Genomic DNA, 15,179 nt, shown 5'->3' with positions numbered 1-15,179 from the left:
CGGGCTCCATGTGGCACTGGGCCACAGAAATCAGCCTCCACTGAGGGTCTCCTGTGTGCCCAGCCGTATTTCCACATCAACCCCATCTCAGTTTGCAGGGCTCGCCGTAACACTGTGTGGTTTAAACAACAGAGATTGTTGTCAAGGTGTGAGTGGGGCTGGTTTCTCCCGCAGCCTCTCCCGAGGCTTGTAGATGGCTGCCTTCTTGCTCTGGGCTTACATGGCCCTCCCTCTGTTTGTGTCTGTGTCCAAATTTCCTCTTCCTATGAAGACAACGATTATATTGGATTAGGGTCCACCCTAATGACCTCATTTTTACTTAATTACCTCTTTTCCCCCCCCCACCCCCGGAAGAGGGAGTTTCACTTTGTGGGCCAGGCTGGGGTGCAGTGGTGCGATCTCGGCTCACTGCAACCCCTGCCTCCTGGTTTCCAGCAATTCTCCTGCCCCAGCCTCCTGGGTAGCTAGGATTACAGATGTGCACCACCACGCCCGGCTACTTTTTGTATTTTTCATAGAGATAGGGTTTCACCATGTTGGCCAGGCTGGTCTCAAACTCCTGACCTCAAGTAATCTGCCCTCCTCGACTTCCCAAAGTGCTGGGATTACAGGTGTGAACCATTGTGCCTAGCCACTTAATTACCCCTTTAAAGGCCTTATTTCCAAATACAGTAACATTCGGAGGTACTGGGGGTTAGAATCTCAACATAATGATTTGGAGGGGTCATCATTCAGCCCATGGCACCCCCCAGTTTCACAAAGTGGGCATTATCGGCCCTGTTTTCCAAATGAGGAAACTGAGGCCCAGACGGTGGCTCGCTCAAGGCCACCCAGAACTGGGTCTCCTCAGGTCCAGGGCTCCCCACTCCCCACACCATGAGCAGGGCTGCTGCTCCACCTGCCAGCCCAGGGAATCTTCTGTCACTCTCTGTGACTGCCGCAGACCCTGGGAAATGGATTTCAATCCCTCCCTTCCTTTCGCTCTGCTGTGTGTAATAAGATGATGACCCACCATTTATTGGCTCTTTCCTACATGTGAGGCTCTTCTGCTAGCATTTCTTATGCATTCCATATGCACACAGGATACGGCTCCTCTGGCTCTGCTCAAGCCTCCTCAGAGACACCCTCCCCATGCACCCCACTTGCAACAATGCCTCCACCCACACCAACACGCCTCCTGCTTTATTTTCCTTTGTAGTGTCATCAATACCTGAAATTAGGCTGGGTACGGTGGCTCATGCCTGTTATCCCAGCACTTTGGGAGGCCAAGGTGGGTGAATTACTTGAGGACAGGAGTTCGAGACCAGTCTGGGCAACATGGCAAAATCCCACCTCTACTTATACAAAAATTAGCCAACGTGGTGGTGTGTACCTGGAGTCCCAGTTACTTGGCAGGCTGAGGCATGAGAATCGCTGGAACCCAGGAGGTGGAGGCTGCAGTGACCAAGATGGCACCACTGCACTCCAACCTGGGTGACAGAGTGAGACTGTGTCTCAAAAATAAATAAATAAATAAAAATAATACCTGAAATTATGTCATATGCATGCTTATTGGTTCGTTGTGTTCTCTGCACTAGACTGTAAGCTCCAGGAGGGCAGGACCCAGGCCTCATCCCCTGCTGTATCCCTGGCACCTAGATGAGACTGTCAATCACTGACACCTTAGGTGCTCAATGTTGTTTCAATAAATTATTAAATAAAGTAATCCTTTCACCCAGCCCTCACCAATAATCTGTAACACGGGCCTTAGGATCCTTATTTTATTTTATCTTTTTGAGATGGAGTCTTGCTCTGTCACCCAGGCTGGAGTGCAGTGGCATGATCTCAGCTCACTGCAACCTCTGCCTCCCAGGTTCAAGCGATTCTCCTGCCTCAGCCTCCCGAGTAGCTAGGATTACAGGCACACGCCACCACACCCAGCTTATTTTTGTATTCTTAGTAGAGACAGAGTTTCACCATGTTGGCCAGGCTGGTCTCGAACTCTTGACCTTGTGATCTGCCCGCCTTAGTCTCCCAAAGTTCTGGAATTATAGGCATGAGCCACCGCACCTGGCCTAGGATCCTTGTTTTACAGAAGAAGAAAGTGAGGCTCAGAGAAAGTCCCAAATCCACCCAGGCTCACCCAGCTAGTAAATAGTGAAGCCAGAATTGGAACCCAGGTCTATGCTTGCAACCTCCACACTCAGGCCACCTCCTTGCCTTGGCCTTCCTTCCAAATCTCTCCCTGCTCTCTGCCTCCCCAAACCACCCTCACACAATTACCCCGAACCTCTCTTATTCTAGAAATTCCCAATACGTAGCCAAGCTGGGCTGTAGTATCCCTTTGTGCCAACAGGTGTCACCAGAGAATCCTGAAAGCCATAGTCCGCGGTCTTGCACTCCAGAGCACAGATAAACTCTCATTTACTTAATCACTTTTAAGGATATTTCCACAAAGGAAGGTGCGGCTGCATCCTGGCACCTGTGTTCATGTGCTGTGCGGTGAGAATTTCCCTGGGAATGGATTCCTAGAAATGCAATTGCAAAAGAGCAAAAAAAAATCTTTAAATTGCATAGATTTAAAGATTTGCTAAGCCTGGTTTACAACTGAGAAATGTGAGACCCAGAGAGGGGACATGGGTGACTCATGGGCACACAGCTAGTTAGTGGAAAGGCCAGATTTAGAACTAGTAGCACTAGCTCCTCTGGGCCAGGCGCGGTGGCTCACACCTGTAATCCCAGCACTTTGGAAGGCCAAGATGGGCAAATCACTTGAGCCTAAGACTTCCAGACCAGCCTGGTAGAGTGAGACCTTGTCTCTAAAAAGGTACAGAAAAAAAGTCAGCCAGGCACGGTGGTACACACCTGTAATCCTAGCACTTTTGGAGACCAAGGTGGGCAGATCACTTGAGTCCTAGAGTTTGAGATCAGCCTGGGCAACATAGACCATGTCTCTATAAAAAGTACATATATATATGTAATATATATGTATGTATTTATTTTATTTTAATAAAATAAATACATATTTATATATTTTATTTATATATGTATTTATATATTATACATATTTTTATATATAATATATAATATATGATATATATATATAACTGGAACTACAGATGTGTGCCACCACACCTGGAGATATATGGTAGAGATATATAAATATATATAGAGAGAGATATATATTATATAGATCTCTCTCCAGGTGTGGTGGCACACATCTGTAGTTCCAGTTACTCAGGAGGCTGAGGTGGGAGGACTGCTAGAGCCCAAGAGGTCAAGGCTGCAGTGAGCCGTGATCACACCACTGCACTCCAGCCTGGGCAACAGAGTGAGACCCTATATCAAAAAGAACTAGCCTCCAGCCATGAATATTTCTACTGCACTTGGACGTTGCTCCCACCTAGGCTAAGGCAGAGTCTTTGTGCATGAATCTGTATGGGAGCCTGGATCTGACTGCTTCTTTGGTTATTCAAGCATCCATTTATTCATTAGGCAAACTGCAATGGTGGGATACAGGCTCCATGCTATAAGAAAGGTTCAAATAACAACTGCCTCCTAGTCAAAAAAATAGTTTGTTTTCCTCTCTCGTATTAATCTGAATGAAAGTGATCCAGAGCTGCATAGTTGCTTTACGGTGTCAGGAGCCCAGTCGTTTGCCATCTTGTGCTTTTTTTCTTGTTGAAGACAACTGGCAGTTTCCATCTCATGGTCCAAAATGGCTGCCCAAGGCTGGACACGGTGGCGCATGCCTATAATCCCAGCACTTTGGGAGGCCAAGGTGGGCGGACCTCTTGAGCTCAAGAGTTCGAGACCAGCCTGGGCAATATGGTGAAACCTCATCTCTACAAAAATAATTAACCAAGCGTGGTGGCAGGTGCCTGTCGTCCCAGCTACTTGGGAGGCTGGGTGGATCGCTTGAACCTAGGAGGCGGAGGTTGCAGTGAACTGACATCTTATGTTATAATATTATATAATATTTATATTATATATTAGATAATATATTTATAATTTTATATATTATATTATATATTTATAACATATTATATTATTATAATTATAAATATAATTATAATTATATTATAATTTTTATTATAATATGTATCTCTCTCCAGGTGTGGTGGCACACATCTGTAGTTCCAGTTACTCAGGAGGCTGAGGTGGGAGGACTGCTAGAGCCCAGGAGGTCAAGGCTGTAGTGAGCCGTGATCACACCACTGCACTCCAGCCTGGGTGACAGAGTGAGACCCTATCTCAGAAAAAAAAACCTATGTTGACTTCTAGTCAGATTTAGAACTAGTAGCACTAGCTCCTCTGGGCCAGGCGCGGTGGCTCACACCTGTAATCCCAGCACTTTGGAAGGCCAAGATGGGCAAATCACTTGAGCCTAAGAGTTCAAGACCAGCCTGGTAGAGTGAGATCTTGTCTCTAAAAAGGTACAGAAAAAAAGTCAGCCAGGCACGGTGGTACACACCTGTAATCCTAGCACTTCTAGTCAACATAGTACTGGTAGTTCTAGCCAGTCAACATAATACTGATAGTTCTAGTTAGAGCAATTAGGAGTGAAAAAGAAATCAAAGCCATCCAAACTGAAAAGAAGAAGTAAAATAATCTCTGCTCTCCAATGATACAATCTTATATGTAGAAACCCTAAAAATTTCACAAACTAAGAAAAAACTGTTAGAATTAATAAATAAATTCAGCAAAGTAGCAAGATACAAAGTCAGCACACAAAAATCAGTTACTTTTCTCTACACTGACAGTGAGTGATCTGAAACAAAAATTATAAAAACAATTTCATTTACAATAACATCAAAAAGAAGAAAATCCTTAGGTATTAATCCAAACAGTGAAAAACTTTTACAATGAAAACTACAAAACAGGCCAGGCTTGGTAGCTCCTGCCTGTAATCCCAGCACTTTGGGAGGCCAAGGTGGGTGGATCACCTGAGATCGGGAGTTCAAGACCAGCCTGGCCAACAAGATGAAACCCCACCTCTGCTAAAAATACAAAAAATTAGCCAGGCGTGGTGGCACTCACCTGTAGTTCCAGCTACTCGGGAGGCTGAGGCAGGAGATTCACTTGAACCTGGGAGGCGGAGGTTACAGTGAACCAAAATCATGCCACTGCACTCCAGCCTGGGTGACAGAACAAAACTCCATCTCCAAAATAATAATAATAATAATAAGTGTTGGTGTAGAGAAATTGGAACCCTTGTGCACTGTTGGAATATAAAATGGAACAGCCAGGCCGGACATGGTGGCTCATGCTTGTAATCCCAAGACTTTGGGAGGCCAAGGCAGGTGGATCACTTGAGGTCAGGAGTTCAAGACCAGCCTGGCCAACATGGTGAAACCTGTCTCTACTAAAATGCAAAAATTAGCTGGGCATGGTGGCACACACCTGTAATCCCAGCTACTCGGGTAGCTGAGTCAGGAGAATGGCTTGAACCTGGGAGGCAGAGGTTGCAGTAAGCCGAGATCACACCACTGCACTCCAGCCTGGGCAACAAAAGGGAAACTCTGTCTCAAAAAAAACAAACAAATAAATAAATAAAATTTAAAAATGGAACATCCAGAGTGGAAAACAATATGGCGGTTCTTCAACAAATTAAACACAGAAATTACCATATGATCCAGCAGTTCCACTTCTGAGTATATACCCAAAAGAACTGAAAGCAAGATCTTGAAGAAATATTTGTACACCCATATTCATTAGCAACAGTATTTACGATAGCTAAAAAGTGGACACAACCTGAGTGTCCATCATCATTGATCGCAAATGAACAAACAAGCAAAATGTGGTCCTTCAGCCTTAAAAAGGAAGTTCTGACTCAAGCTATAATGTGAATGAAAGAGAGAGAGAGAGAGAAGAAGAAAAGAGAAGAGAAGAGAAGAGAAGAGAAGAGAAGAGAAGAGAAGAGAAGAGACGAGACGAGACGAGACGAGACGAGACGAGACGAGACGAGACGAGACGAGACGAGAAGAGAAGGGAAGAGAAGGGAAGAGAAAGGAAGAGAAGAAGAAAGGTCGGCTGCTTTTAAAATGAGCTGACCCTGAGCCAGGCTTCTAGGAGACAGAGGTGACTCAGCAGAGGCCCCACCCTCAATTCACATGGGGAGACATTCCGGGGCAGCCTCCTGCTGACGTGTCTCAGCACATAATCACAAAGAGCCAATCACGCATGAGTCAGAAGCAGTTGTATCCCTAAGTCATAAAGCAGCAGCTAGGCCCAAGATTCCTGGCATCCTTCCAATCCCACCTCCCCCGCCCTAGTTACCCAGGAGCAAAAGAAGCAGAGGGAAGCAACAGGGCACAGTGTGACTACCTGCTTGATCTGTCTCTTCCTAATGGGCATACAGGTTGGTTCCAGTTTCCAGCGATCCTAAACACACTTGGCTGGACCTCCCGGTGCCTACAGAGGTGGGATTTTTGCAACATAGGTGGGGGGAAATGGAACTGCTAGAACGAATTGTACATTCATGGGAGCACTATTGCAACAGAAAAAGGCATGCCTCTTCAGTTTACTTACAGGTCAGGATTTCTAACCTTGGCCCCACTGACATCCTGGACTGGGTCATTCTTTGTTGTTGGGCTGTAGGGGGACCGTCCTCTGTAGCATGTTTAGCAGCATCTGTGGCTTCTACCCTCTAGATGCCAGTAAATCACCACCCCCAGTTGTGATAACCAAAAATTTCTCCAGACATTGCCAAATGTCCCCTGGGAGTCAAAATCACCCCAGACTGAGAACCATTGCTGTAACTGTACAGAGCCTATGAGGAGGATTTCTAAGCACAGATTCTTTAAACAGATTTTATGTGTTACTGACTTTCTTCTCTTTGGGCAGAAGGACATTTTACCTCTTTAGAAGGGGTGCAATGACATTGATAGTCACTAGTTTAAGAATACGAGATGTCCCTTGCAAGCAGACTCAGAGGGAAAAAAAAAAGGGTCTCAGGTCCTAATTGGGATAAATAACAAGATTTGAATCTGAACAATAGAAATTAAATTATAGGCCAGGCACAGTGGCTCACGCCTCTAATCCCACCACTTTGGGAGGCCGAGGCAGGCAGATCACGAGGTCAGGAGACCGAGACCATCCTGGCCAACATGGTGAAACCCCATCTCTACTAAAAAAAGTTACAAAAATTAGCTGGGTGTGGTGGTGTGTGCCTGTAGTCCCAGCCACTCGGGAGGCTGAGGCAGGAGAATCGCTTGAACCTGGGAGGCGGAAGTAGCGGTGAGCCAAGATCGCGCCACTGCACTCCAGCCTGGGCAACAAGAGCCAAACTCCCTCTCAAAAAAAAAAAAAAAAGAGGCCGGGCGCGGTGGCTCAAGCCTGTAATCCCAGCACTTTGGGAGGCCGAGACGGGCGGATCACAAGGTCAGGAGATCGAGACCATCCTGGCTAACCCGGTGAAACCCCGTCTCTACTAAAAAAATACAAAAAACTAGCCGGGCGAGGTGGCGGGCACCTGTAGTCCCAGCTACTCGGGAGGCTGAGGCAGGAGAATGGCGTAAACCCGGGAGGCGGAGCTTGCAGTGAGCTGAGATCCGGCCACTGCACTCCAGCCTGGGCGACAGAGCGAGACTCCGTCTCAAAAAAAAAAAAAAAAAGAAAGAAAGAAAAGAAAAGAAATTAAATTATAACGTTGCACCAATGTGACATTTTCTGATCTTAAAAACTATACAGAGTTCAGGCCGGGCGCGGTGGCTCAAGCCTGTAATCCCAGCACTTTGGGAGGCCGAGACGGGCGGATCACGAGGTCAGGAGATCGAGACCATCCTGGCTAACACGGTGAAACCCCGTCTCTACTAAAAAATACAAAAAAAACTAGCCGGGCGAGGTGGCGGGCGCCTGTAGTCCCAGCTACTCGGGAGGCTGAGGCAGGAGAATGGCGTGAACCCAGGAGGCGGAGCTTGCAGTGAGCCGAGATCAGGCCACTGCACTCCAGTATGGGCAAGAGTGCCAGACTCCGCCTCAAAAAAAAAAAAAAAAAAAAAACTATACAGAGTTCCTGTAAGAGAATGTCTTTGTTCTTAAGAAATACACACGGAAGAATTTAGGCTAAAAAGGCATTATGATGTCTGTAACTGACTCCCAAATGGTTCCGAAAAATAGTACACACAGAGAGATAGAAGGATAAATCACGTGTAGCAAAATGTTGATAATTAGGGTGTTGAGAGTTTATTGTACTGTTCTTGCAACTTTTCTGTAAATTTGAAAAAAGATTATTTTTTAAAGGCATTTTTTAGAAACTCACCTATGTTTTGTTCTAGTTTTTACAGCATAGTTTTAATCTGTCATTCCCACCTGCTCCCAGGAAAAGGAAAAACATCATTGTATGATTGTGCTCAGGATCTAGGCACAATCAGGGCACAGTCCCAAGAGGCTTCCAGAAACGGGTTCTCAGTGTAAGTGTGGCAGGCAGGAATATCTCTTGAGTATTTGTAAAATGCCTGGAAAGAAATTCCACCAAACATTAACAGTGGGTGGTCATAGTCCTGTTGTCTATTGTCTCCGCTCTGTAACCACCCTCTCCCTGCACCTGCCCCTCCCCGGTTTTGTTCAAAGGTCCACCCCTTCCCCAGGCAGCCCACGTGCCTCAGGGAAGTGACCCCATTCCCTGCCCCACCTTGGAGGGCCGGATAAGTCAAAGGGTAATCTTATCCCTCTGCTAGTGAGTACAAATGAGGTCTGGGGTCCAACAAGGAGCAAGGAGCAGTTTCCTGGAAGCCCTGGGCTGATGTTTGACTTGCTCTGAGATAGAATAAATGGGAGAAAGAGACTTTATGGGACATCTGGGCCTAGGGCTCCTGGATGCTGTGCTGAAAACACCATATACAGAAGCTAGTCTAACCTTCTGGATGACAAGAGCCCAGATGCAGCACTGAGATGCCGCAGCCAACAACCAGCTATCTGAATCCCATCTGAATCCCATGTCACCAAGAGTGAGGCCACCTTGGCCTGGCCAGCACAGCTGAAAGCCAGAAGCAGCCACATGCACAAGCCCAGGTGAAACCCACAGAGGAACCACCAGCCAACACACAGAATTGCAAGCAGTAACAACTCGATATTCTTAAGCAACTCAGATTAAGACAACAATTTTAGCCGGGCGCGGTGGCTCAAGCCTGTAATCCCAGCACTTTGGGAGGCCGAGACGGGCGGATCACAAGGTCAGGAGATCGAGACCATCCTGGCTAACCCGGTGAAACCCCGTCTCTACTAAAAAATACAAAAAACTAGCCGGGCGAGGTGGCGGGCGCCTGTAGCCCCAGCTACTCGGGAGGCTGAGGCAGGAGAATGGCGTGAACCCGGGAGGCGGAGCTTGCAGTGAGCTGAGATCCGGCCACTGCACTCCAGCCTGGGCGGCAGAGCGAGACTCTGTCTCAAAAAAAAAAAAAAAGACAACAATTTTAAAATGAACCAGGCCTGGCCAGGTGCGGTGCTCATGCCTGTAATCCCAGCACTTTGGGAGGCCGAGGCTGGCAGATCACCTGAGGTTGGGAGTTCGAGACCAGCCTGACCAACATGGAGAAACCCCGTCTCTACTGAAAATACAAAATTAGCCAGGCATGGTGGTGCATGCCTGTAATCCCAGCTACTCGGGAGGCTGAGGTAAGGTTATAACATGGCCTGGCATGCAGTAAGTGCTCAATAAATGTTCACCATTATTGTTGATCATGCATTTCTGATCTCGTCCCCTATGCCATTCACTATGAGGGCTCGTGATGACAGGCAAGAAACAAGTAATTTACTAGGGAAATAATTGGGTAACTCTCAGGAACACCAGGATGGCTAGAGAGCCTAGCAAAGCAGTTTGGACACTGGAGGCCAAAAAGAAGGACTCGTGCCTGCCATGTGTGTGGCAGAAGCTTCCCAGTATCAACTATTAATAATATCATTTTCCTTTCTGATTATTAATAGAACCCCAGCTTTTTAGATGGTCTCCATAGAGGACAACTACATTCTCTAGCCTCCTGTACAGCAGAGAGTGCCATGTGACTAAGACCAAGTTCTAACCAGTAGGATCAAAGCAGGGAAATGTTGCCTTCTTTGCCCCTTCCTGCTGGCTGGAATATGACATAATGGCTGGAGCATGAGTGACCTTCTTGGGCCCTGAGGTGGAAGCCACCTGTTGGTTGACTGACCAGATGGAGGAGTGACCAGATAGAAGGGGACCTGGCAATTGTGGATTCTGCCACACTACCTCTGGTCCCCTCTATCTACGTGAAAGGAAAAGAAATGTCTGCCGTGTTTGTGCGTGTGTGTCTGCGTAGTGTGTGTGTGTCTGCCAAGTTTGTGTGTGTGTCTGTGTAGTGTGTGTGTGTCTGCCATGTTTGTGTGTGTGTGTCTGTGTAGTGTGTGGTGTGTGTCTGCCATGTTTAAGCCACTATAACTTTGGGATATCTGTGGCTTATCAGATCTAATCCAAACAAATGCACCTCTATGTCACCCTCACAGATAAGAAGATTGATGCAAGGGAACTGCAGTTGTGGCCATAACACAAAGATAGCTCCAACCACCACCAACACGGATTGAGCTCGGCCCCGACCTTCCTGGCCTCCTGGCCTTTTATTGCCCACTAATTCCTCTAGATTCCTAATGACTCCCATTCCCTGCATGCACATCAGGTACAGTCACACCTCCTGGCCTTTACTCTTGCCATACCCACTGTCCAACTTCCCTACCTTATCTTTTGTTTTGTTTTGTTTTTTGAGACGGAGTCTTGCTCTGTCACCCAGGCTAGAGATTAGTAGCGTGATCTCGGTTCACTGCAACCTCTGCCTTCCGGGTTCAAGCCATTCTCCTGCCACAGCCTCTCCAGTAGTTGAGATTACAGGCACAGGCACGTGCCACCACACCCAGCTAATTTTTGTGTTTTTAGTAGAGATGGGGTTTCCCCATGTTAGCCAGGCTGGTCTCAAACTCCTAGCCTCAAGTAATCCACCTGCCTCGGTCTCCCAAAGTGCTGGGATTACAGGTGTGAGCCACCACGCCTGGCCCCTTACCTTACCTTTCCTCTCTGGTAAAAACATTGGACAAGTTTTGTACCAAAAATACAAAAAAAGTAGCCGGGCATGGTGGCGGGCACCTATAGTCCCAGCTACTCGGGAGGCTGAGGCAGGAGAATGGCATGAACCCCAGAGGCGGAGGTTGCAGTGAGTCAAGATTGCGCCACTGCATTCCAGCCTGGGCAACAGAGTGAGATTCTGTCTCAAAAAAGCAAAAAAAAAAAAAAAAAAAAAAAAACATTGGACAAGTTAACTTCTCTGAGCCTCCGTTTCCTCTTCTGGAAAATGGGGCCAAATAGCAAGTTGTATGCAAAGTGCCTGACACAGAGTAACAGCCACCTTCAAACACAGTTCCCCACACCTTTCTCCCTGATCCTTCCCTGATCTCAGGCCCCACACTCTGCAAGCAAGAAAAAATATAGCAAAATAAAAACGAGAATCCAGGCCGGGTGCAGTGGCTCATGCCTGTAATCCCAGCACTTTGGGAGGCTGAGGTGGGCGGATCACCTGAGGTCAGGAGTTGAAGACCAGCCTGAACAACATGGAGAAACCCCGTCTCTACCAAAAAATACAAAATTAGCTGGGGGTGGTGGTGCATGCCTGTAATCCCAGGTAGTCGGGAGGCTGAGGCAGGAGAAGCGCTTGAACCCAGGAGGCAGAGGTTGTTGTGAGCCAAGATCGCGCCATTACACTCCAGCCTGAGCAAAAAGAGTGAAACTCCGTCTCAAAAAAAAAAAAAAAAACAAAAAAAAAAAAACCCAGAATCCATTGGATTCGTATAGCAGTGAAGTTCAAAGGAGAGTTTCAGTTCAGGTAAGGTTTGTTCTAGTGGCTCAGTGCTAACCGTAATAGCTAAAATTTATTGAAGGCGGGTGTAGTGGCTCACACCTGTAATCCTAGCACTTTGGGAGGCCAAGGCAGGTGGATCACTTGGGGTCAGGAGTTTGAGACCAGCCTGGCCAACATGACAAAAACCCATCTCTACTAAAAACACAAAAATTAGCCCGATGTGGTGATGGGCAGTTCTAATCCCAGCTACTTGGGAGGCTGAGGTAGGAGAATCACTTGTACCCCGGAGGCGGAGGTTGCAGTGAGCCAAGATCGAGCCATTGCACTCCAACCCGGGTGACAGAGCGAGACTCTGTCTCAAAAAAATAAAATAAAATTTATTGAGGGTTTACAATATGTCAGGCACTTCTAACAACTATGTATGTATTAACTTGTTTATCTTCATAACAACCTTATGAAGCAGGCATTCTGCTAGGATCCCCATTTTTCCAGGAGGAAACTGACATCCTAACAGTAAATAATTTGTCCATGGTCACACAGCACACAAGTGATGGAGCTGAGACTTAACCTAAGTCTGTCTGACTGGAAAGGTAGGGCTGCTTTCAGGTGAAACTTGATCCAGCCACTTAACAGTCTCAGCAAGGACTTGGTTTCTCTTGGTCTCTCCTTTTTGCTTCCTCTAATGTTGGACTCACTCTGAGGATGATGCCTTCATGTCTGCCAGCAGATTCTGATGAGACTTGCTTCCTTATTCACATCCCAATTCCATACCAGGATCCTGAAGTCCACTGTGATAGACCATCTTAAGTCACATGCTCATCTCTGAATCAATCACTGCATCCCAGGGGACTGGACGATGTTGCTTGGCTTGTGCTAAATTCAGGGGCTGAGAACAGGGGCAGCAAGAGAGATTCCTCCAAAAATTCAGGGCTTTTTTTTTGTTTTAATTTTTTGAGATGTTTTGAGCCCACAATTCCTGTGGGCTCAAAGCCCACTTCTTAGCAGCCCACATATTCAATCAAATCATTAAAATACATCTGTGATAGAGGATTTTTAGGGCAGTGAAACTTCTCTGTCTGGTAACTACAATGGTGGATCCACGTCATTACACATTTGCCCAGGCCCACAGAATGTACACCAAGAGTGAACTCCAACGCAAACTATTGACTTTGGGTGATAATGGAGTGTCAATGTAGCTTTATCAATTAACAAATGTGGCCGGGCGCGGTGGCTCAAGCCTGTAATCCCAGCACTTTGAGAGGCCGAGGCGGGCGGATCACGAGGTCAGGAGATCGAGACCATCCTGGCTAACACAATGAAACCCCGTCTCCACTAAAAATACAAAAAAATTAGCCGGGCGTGGTGGTGGCGCCTGTAGTCCCAGCTACTCGGGAGGCTGAGGCAGGAGAATGGCGGGAACCCGGGAGGCGGAGCTTGCAGTGAGCCGAGATCGCGCCACTGCACTCCAGCCTGGGCGACAGAGCGAGACTCCGCCTCAAAAAAAAAACCAAAAAACAAACAAACAAACAAAAAAAACCAATGTACTACTCAGAGGCCAGGGGCAGTGGCTCACGCCTGTAATCCCAGCACTTTGGGAGGCTGAAGTGGGAGGTTTGCTTGAGCCCAGGAGTTCAAGACCAGCCTGGGCAACATAATGAGACCCCATCTGTACAAAAAATAAATTAGCCAGGCATGGTGGTGTGTACCTGTAATCTGAGCTACTTGGGAGGCTGAGGTAGGAGGATTGTTTGAGCCTAAGAGGTTGAGGTTACAGTGAGCCGTAACGGTGCCACTGCATTCCAGCCAGGGAGACAAATAGAGAGACCCTGTCACAAATAAAAAAGTTTTTAAAAAAAAATCAAGTCTGGACTAGGCGCAGTGGCTCACGCCTGTAATCCCAGCACTTTGGGAGGCCAAGACGGTTGGATCACCTGAGGTCAGGAGTTCGAGACTAGCCTGACCAATATGGTGAAAACTCATCTCTACTAAAAATACAAAAAATTAACTGGTGTGGTGGCGCACATTTGTAATCCCAGCTACTTGAGAGGCTGAGGCAGGATAATTGCTTGAACCCAAGAGGAGGAGGTTGTAGTGAGCCAAGATCACACCACTGCACTCCAACCAGGGCAACAGAGTAAGACTCCACTCAAAAAAAGAAAAAAAAATACAAAAAATTAACTGAGCGTGGTGGCCCATGCCTGTAATTTGCCTGTAATCCCAGCTACTTGGGTGGCTGAGGTGGGAGAATCACCTGAGCCCGAGAGTTCAAGGCTGCAGTGAGCCATGATCACACCACTGCACTCCAGCCTGGACGAAAGAATGAGACCCTATTAAAAAAAAAAAAGTGTATGTCAAAGAACATGATCTAGAAAGTTAAAAGACAACCAACAGAATGACAGAAAATATGTCATAAATCCTATATCTGATAAGGGATTAATAGCCATAATATATCAATAACTCTTACAGTTCAAGAAAAAAACCAATAACTGAATTTGAAAAAAGGCAGAAGATTTGATTTTTTTGTTTGTTTGTTTTTGATATGGAGTTTCGCTCTTGCTGCCCAGGCTGGAGTGCAATGGCGTGGTCTTGGCTCACTTGGATCACTTGCCTCCCACGATCAAATGATTCTCCTGCCTCAGCCTCCCAAGTAGCTGGGATTACAGGCATGAGCCACCGCATCTGGCCAAGGCAAAGGATTTTAATAGATATTTGTCCAAAAAAGATATACGTGGCTGGGCATGGTGGTGCATGCCTGTAATCCCAGCACTTTGGGAGGCCGAGGCAGGTGTATCACCTGAGGTCAGGAGTTCACAACAGCCTGACTAACATGGTGAAACTCCGTCTCTACAAAAAAATTAGCCGGGCCTGATGGTGCATGCCTGTAATCTGAGCTACCGAAAAAAAAAGGGGCAATTCTGACATGTGCTACAACATGGATGAACCTTGAAAACATTATGCTAAGTGAAAGAAGCCTGACACAAAAGGCTTCATATAATTATATAATCCTATTACATTGAAATGTCCAGTAGAAGCAAGTCCTTAGAAGTAGAAAGTAGATTAATGGTTACCAGGAGCTGGGGAAAGAGGGAAGTGAGGGAGTAACTGCTAATGGATATGGGGTTTCTTTTGGGTGTACTGAAAATGTTCTGGAACTAGATAGTCGTGATGATTACACAACTGTGTGAATATACTAAAAACCACGGAATTTACTTTAATAGGGTTCACTTTATACTTTAAAAGGTATGAAATTTATATCTCTTGGCCGGGCACAGTGGCTCATGCCTGTAATCCCAGCACTTTGGGAGGCCAAGGTGGGCAGATCACAAGGTCAGGAGTTCGAGACCAGCCTGGCCAACATGGTGAAACCCCATCACTACTAAAAATACCAAAATTAGG

At 46.7% G+C, this 15,179-nt stretch overlaps 1 protein-coding gene and 1 long non-coding RNA gene across 5 annotated transcripts in view; one reads left to right on the top strand and one right to left on the bottom strand.

Annotated features, from left to right (window-relative positions):
- The window catches only part of LOC107000368 (uncharacterized), an 11,117-nt gene extending 9,374 nt beyond the window's left edge, over positions 1–1,743 (bottom strand). For 2 of the 4 annotated variants that reach the window (XR_013400045.1, XR_013400046.1), the window contains exon 1: positions 1–1,729. This exon is cut by the window's left edge. This is a non-coding gene — a long non-coding RNA (uncharacterized LOC107000368). The other 2 variants (XR_013400047.1, XR_013400044.1) reach the window with 2 other exon arrangements.
- The window catches only part of PEDS1 (plasmanylethanolamine desaturase 1), a 294,224-nt gene that overhangs the window by 245,689 nt on the left and 33,356 nt on the right, over positions 1–15,179 (top strand). The gene's annotated exons all lie outside the window — the stretch shown is intronic.

The sequence above is a fragment of the Macaca mulatta genome, chromosome 10, assembly GCF_049350105.2.
Source record: "Macaca mulatta isolate MMU2019108-1 chromosome 10, T2T-MMU8v2.0, whole genome shotgun sequence".
Lineage (NCBI taxonomy): Eukaryota > Metazoa > Chordata > Mammalia > Primates > Cercopithecidae > Macaca > Macaca mulatta.
Note: the sequence above shows the minus strand (reverse complement) of the source record. Positions and strands in the feature narration are given on the sequence as shown.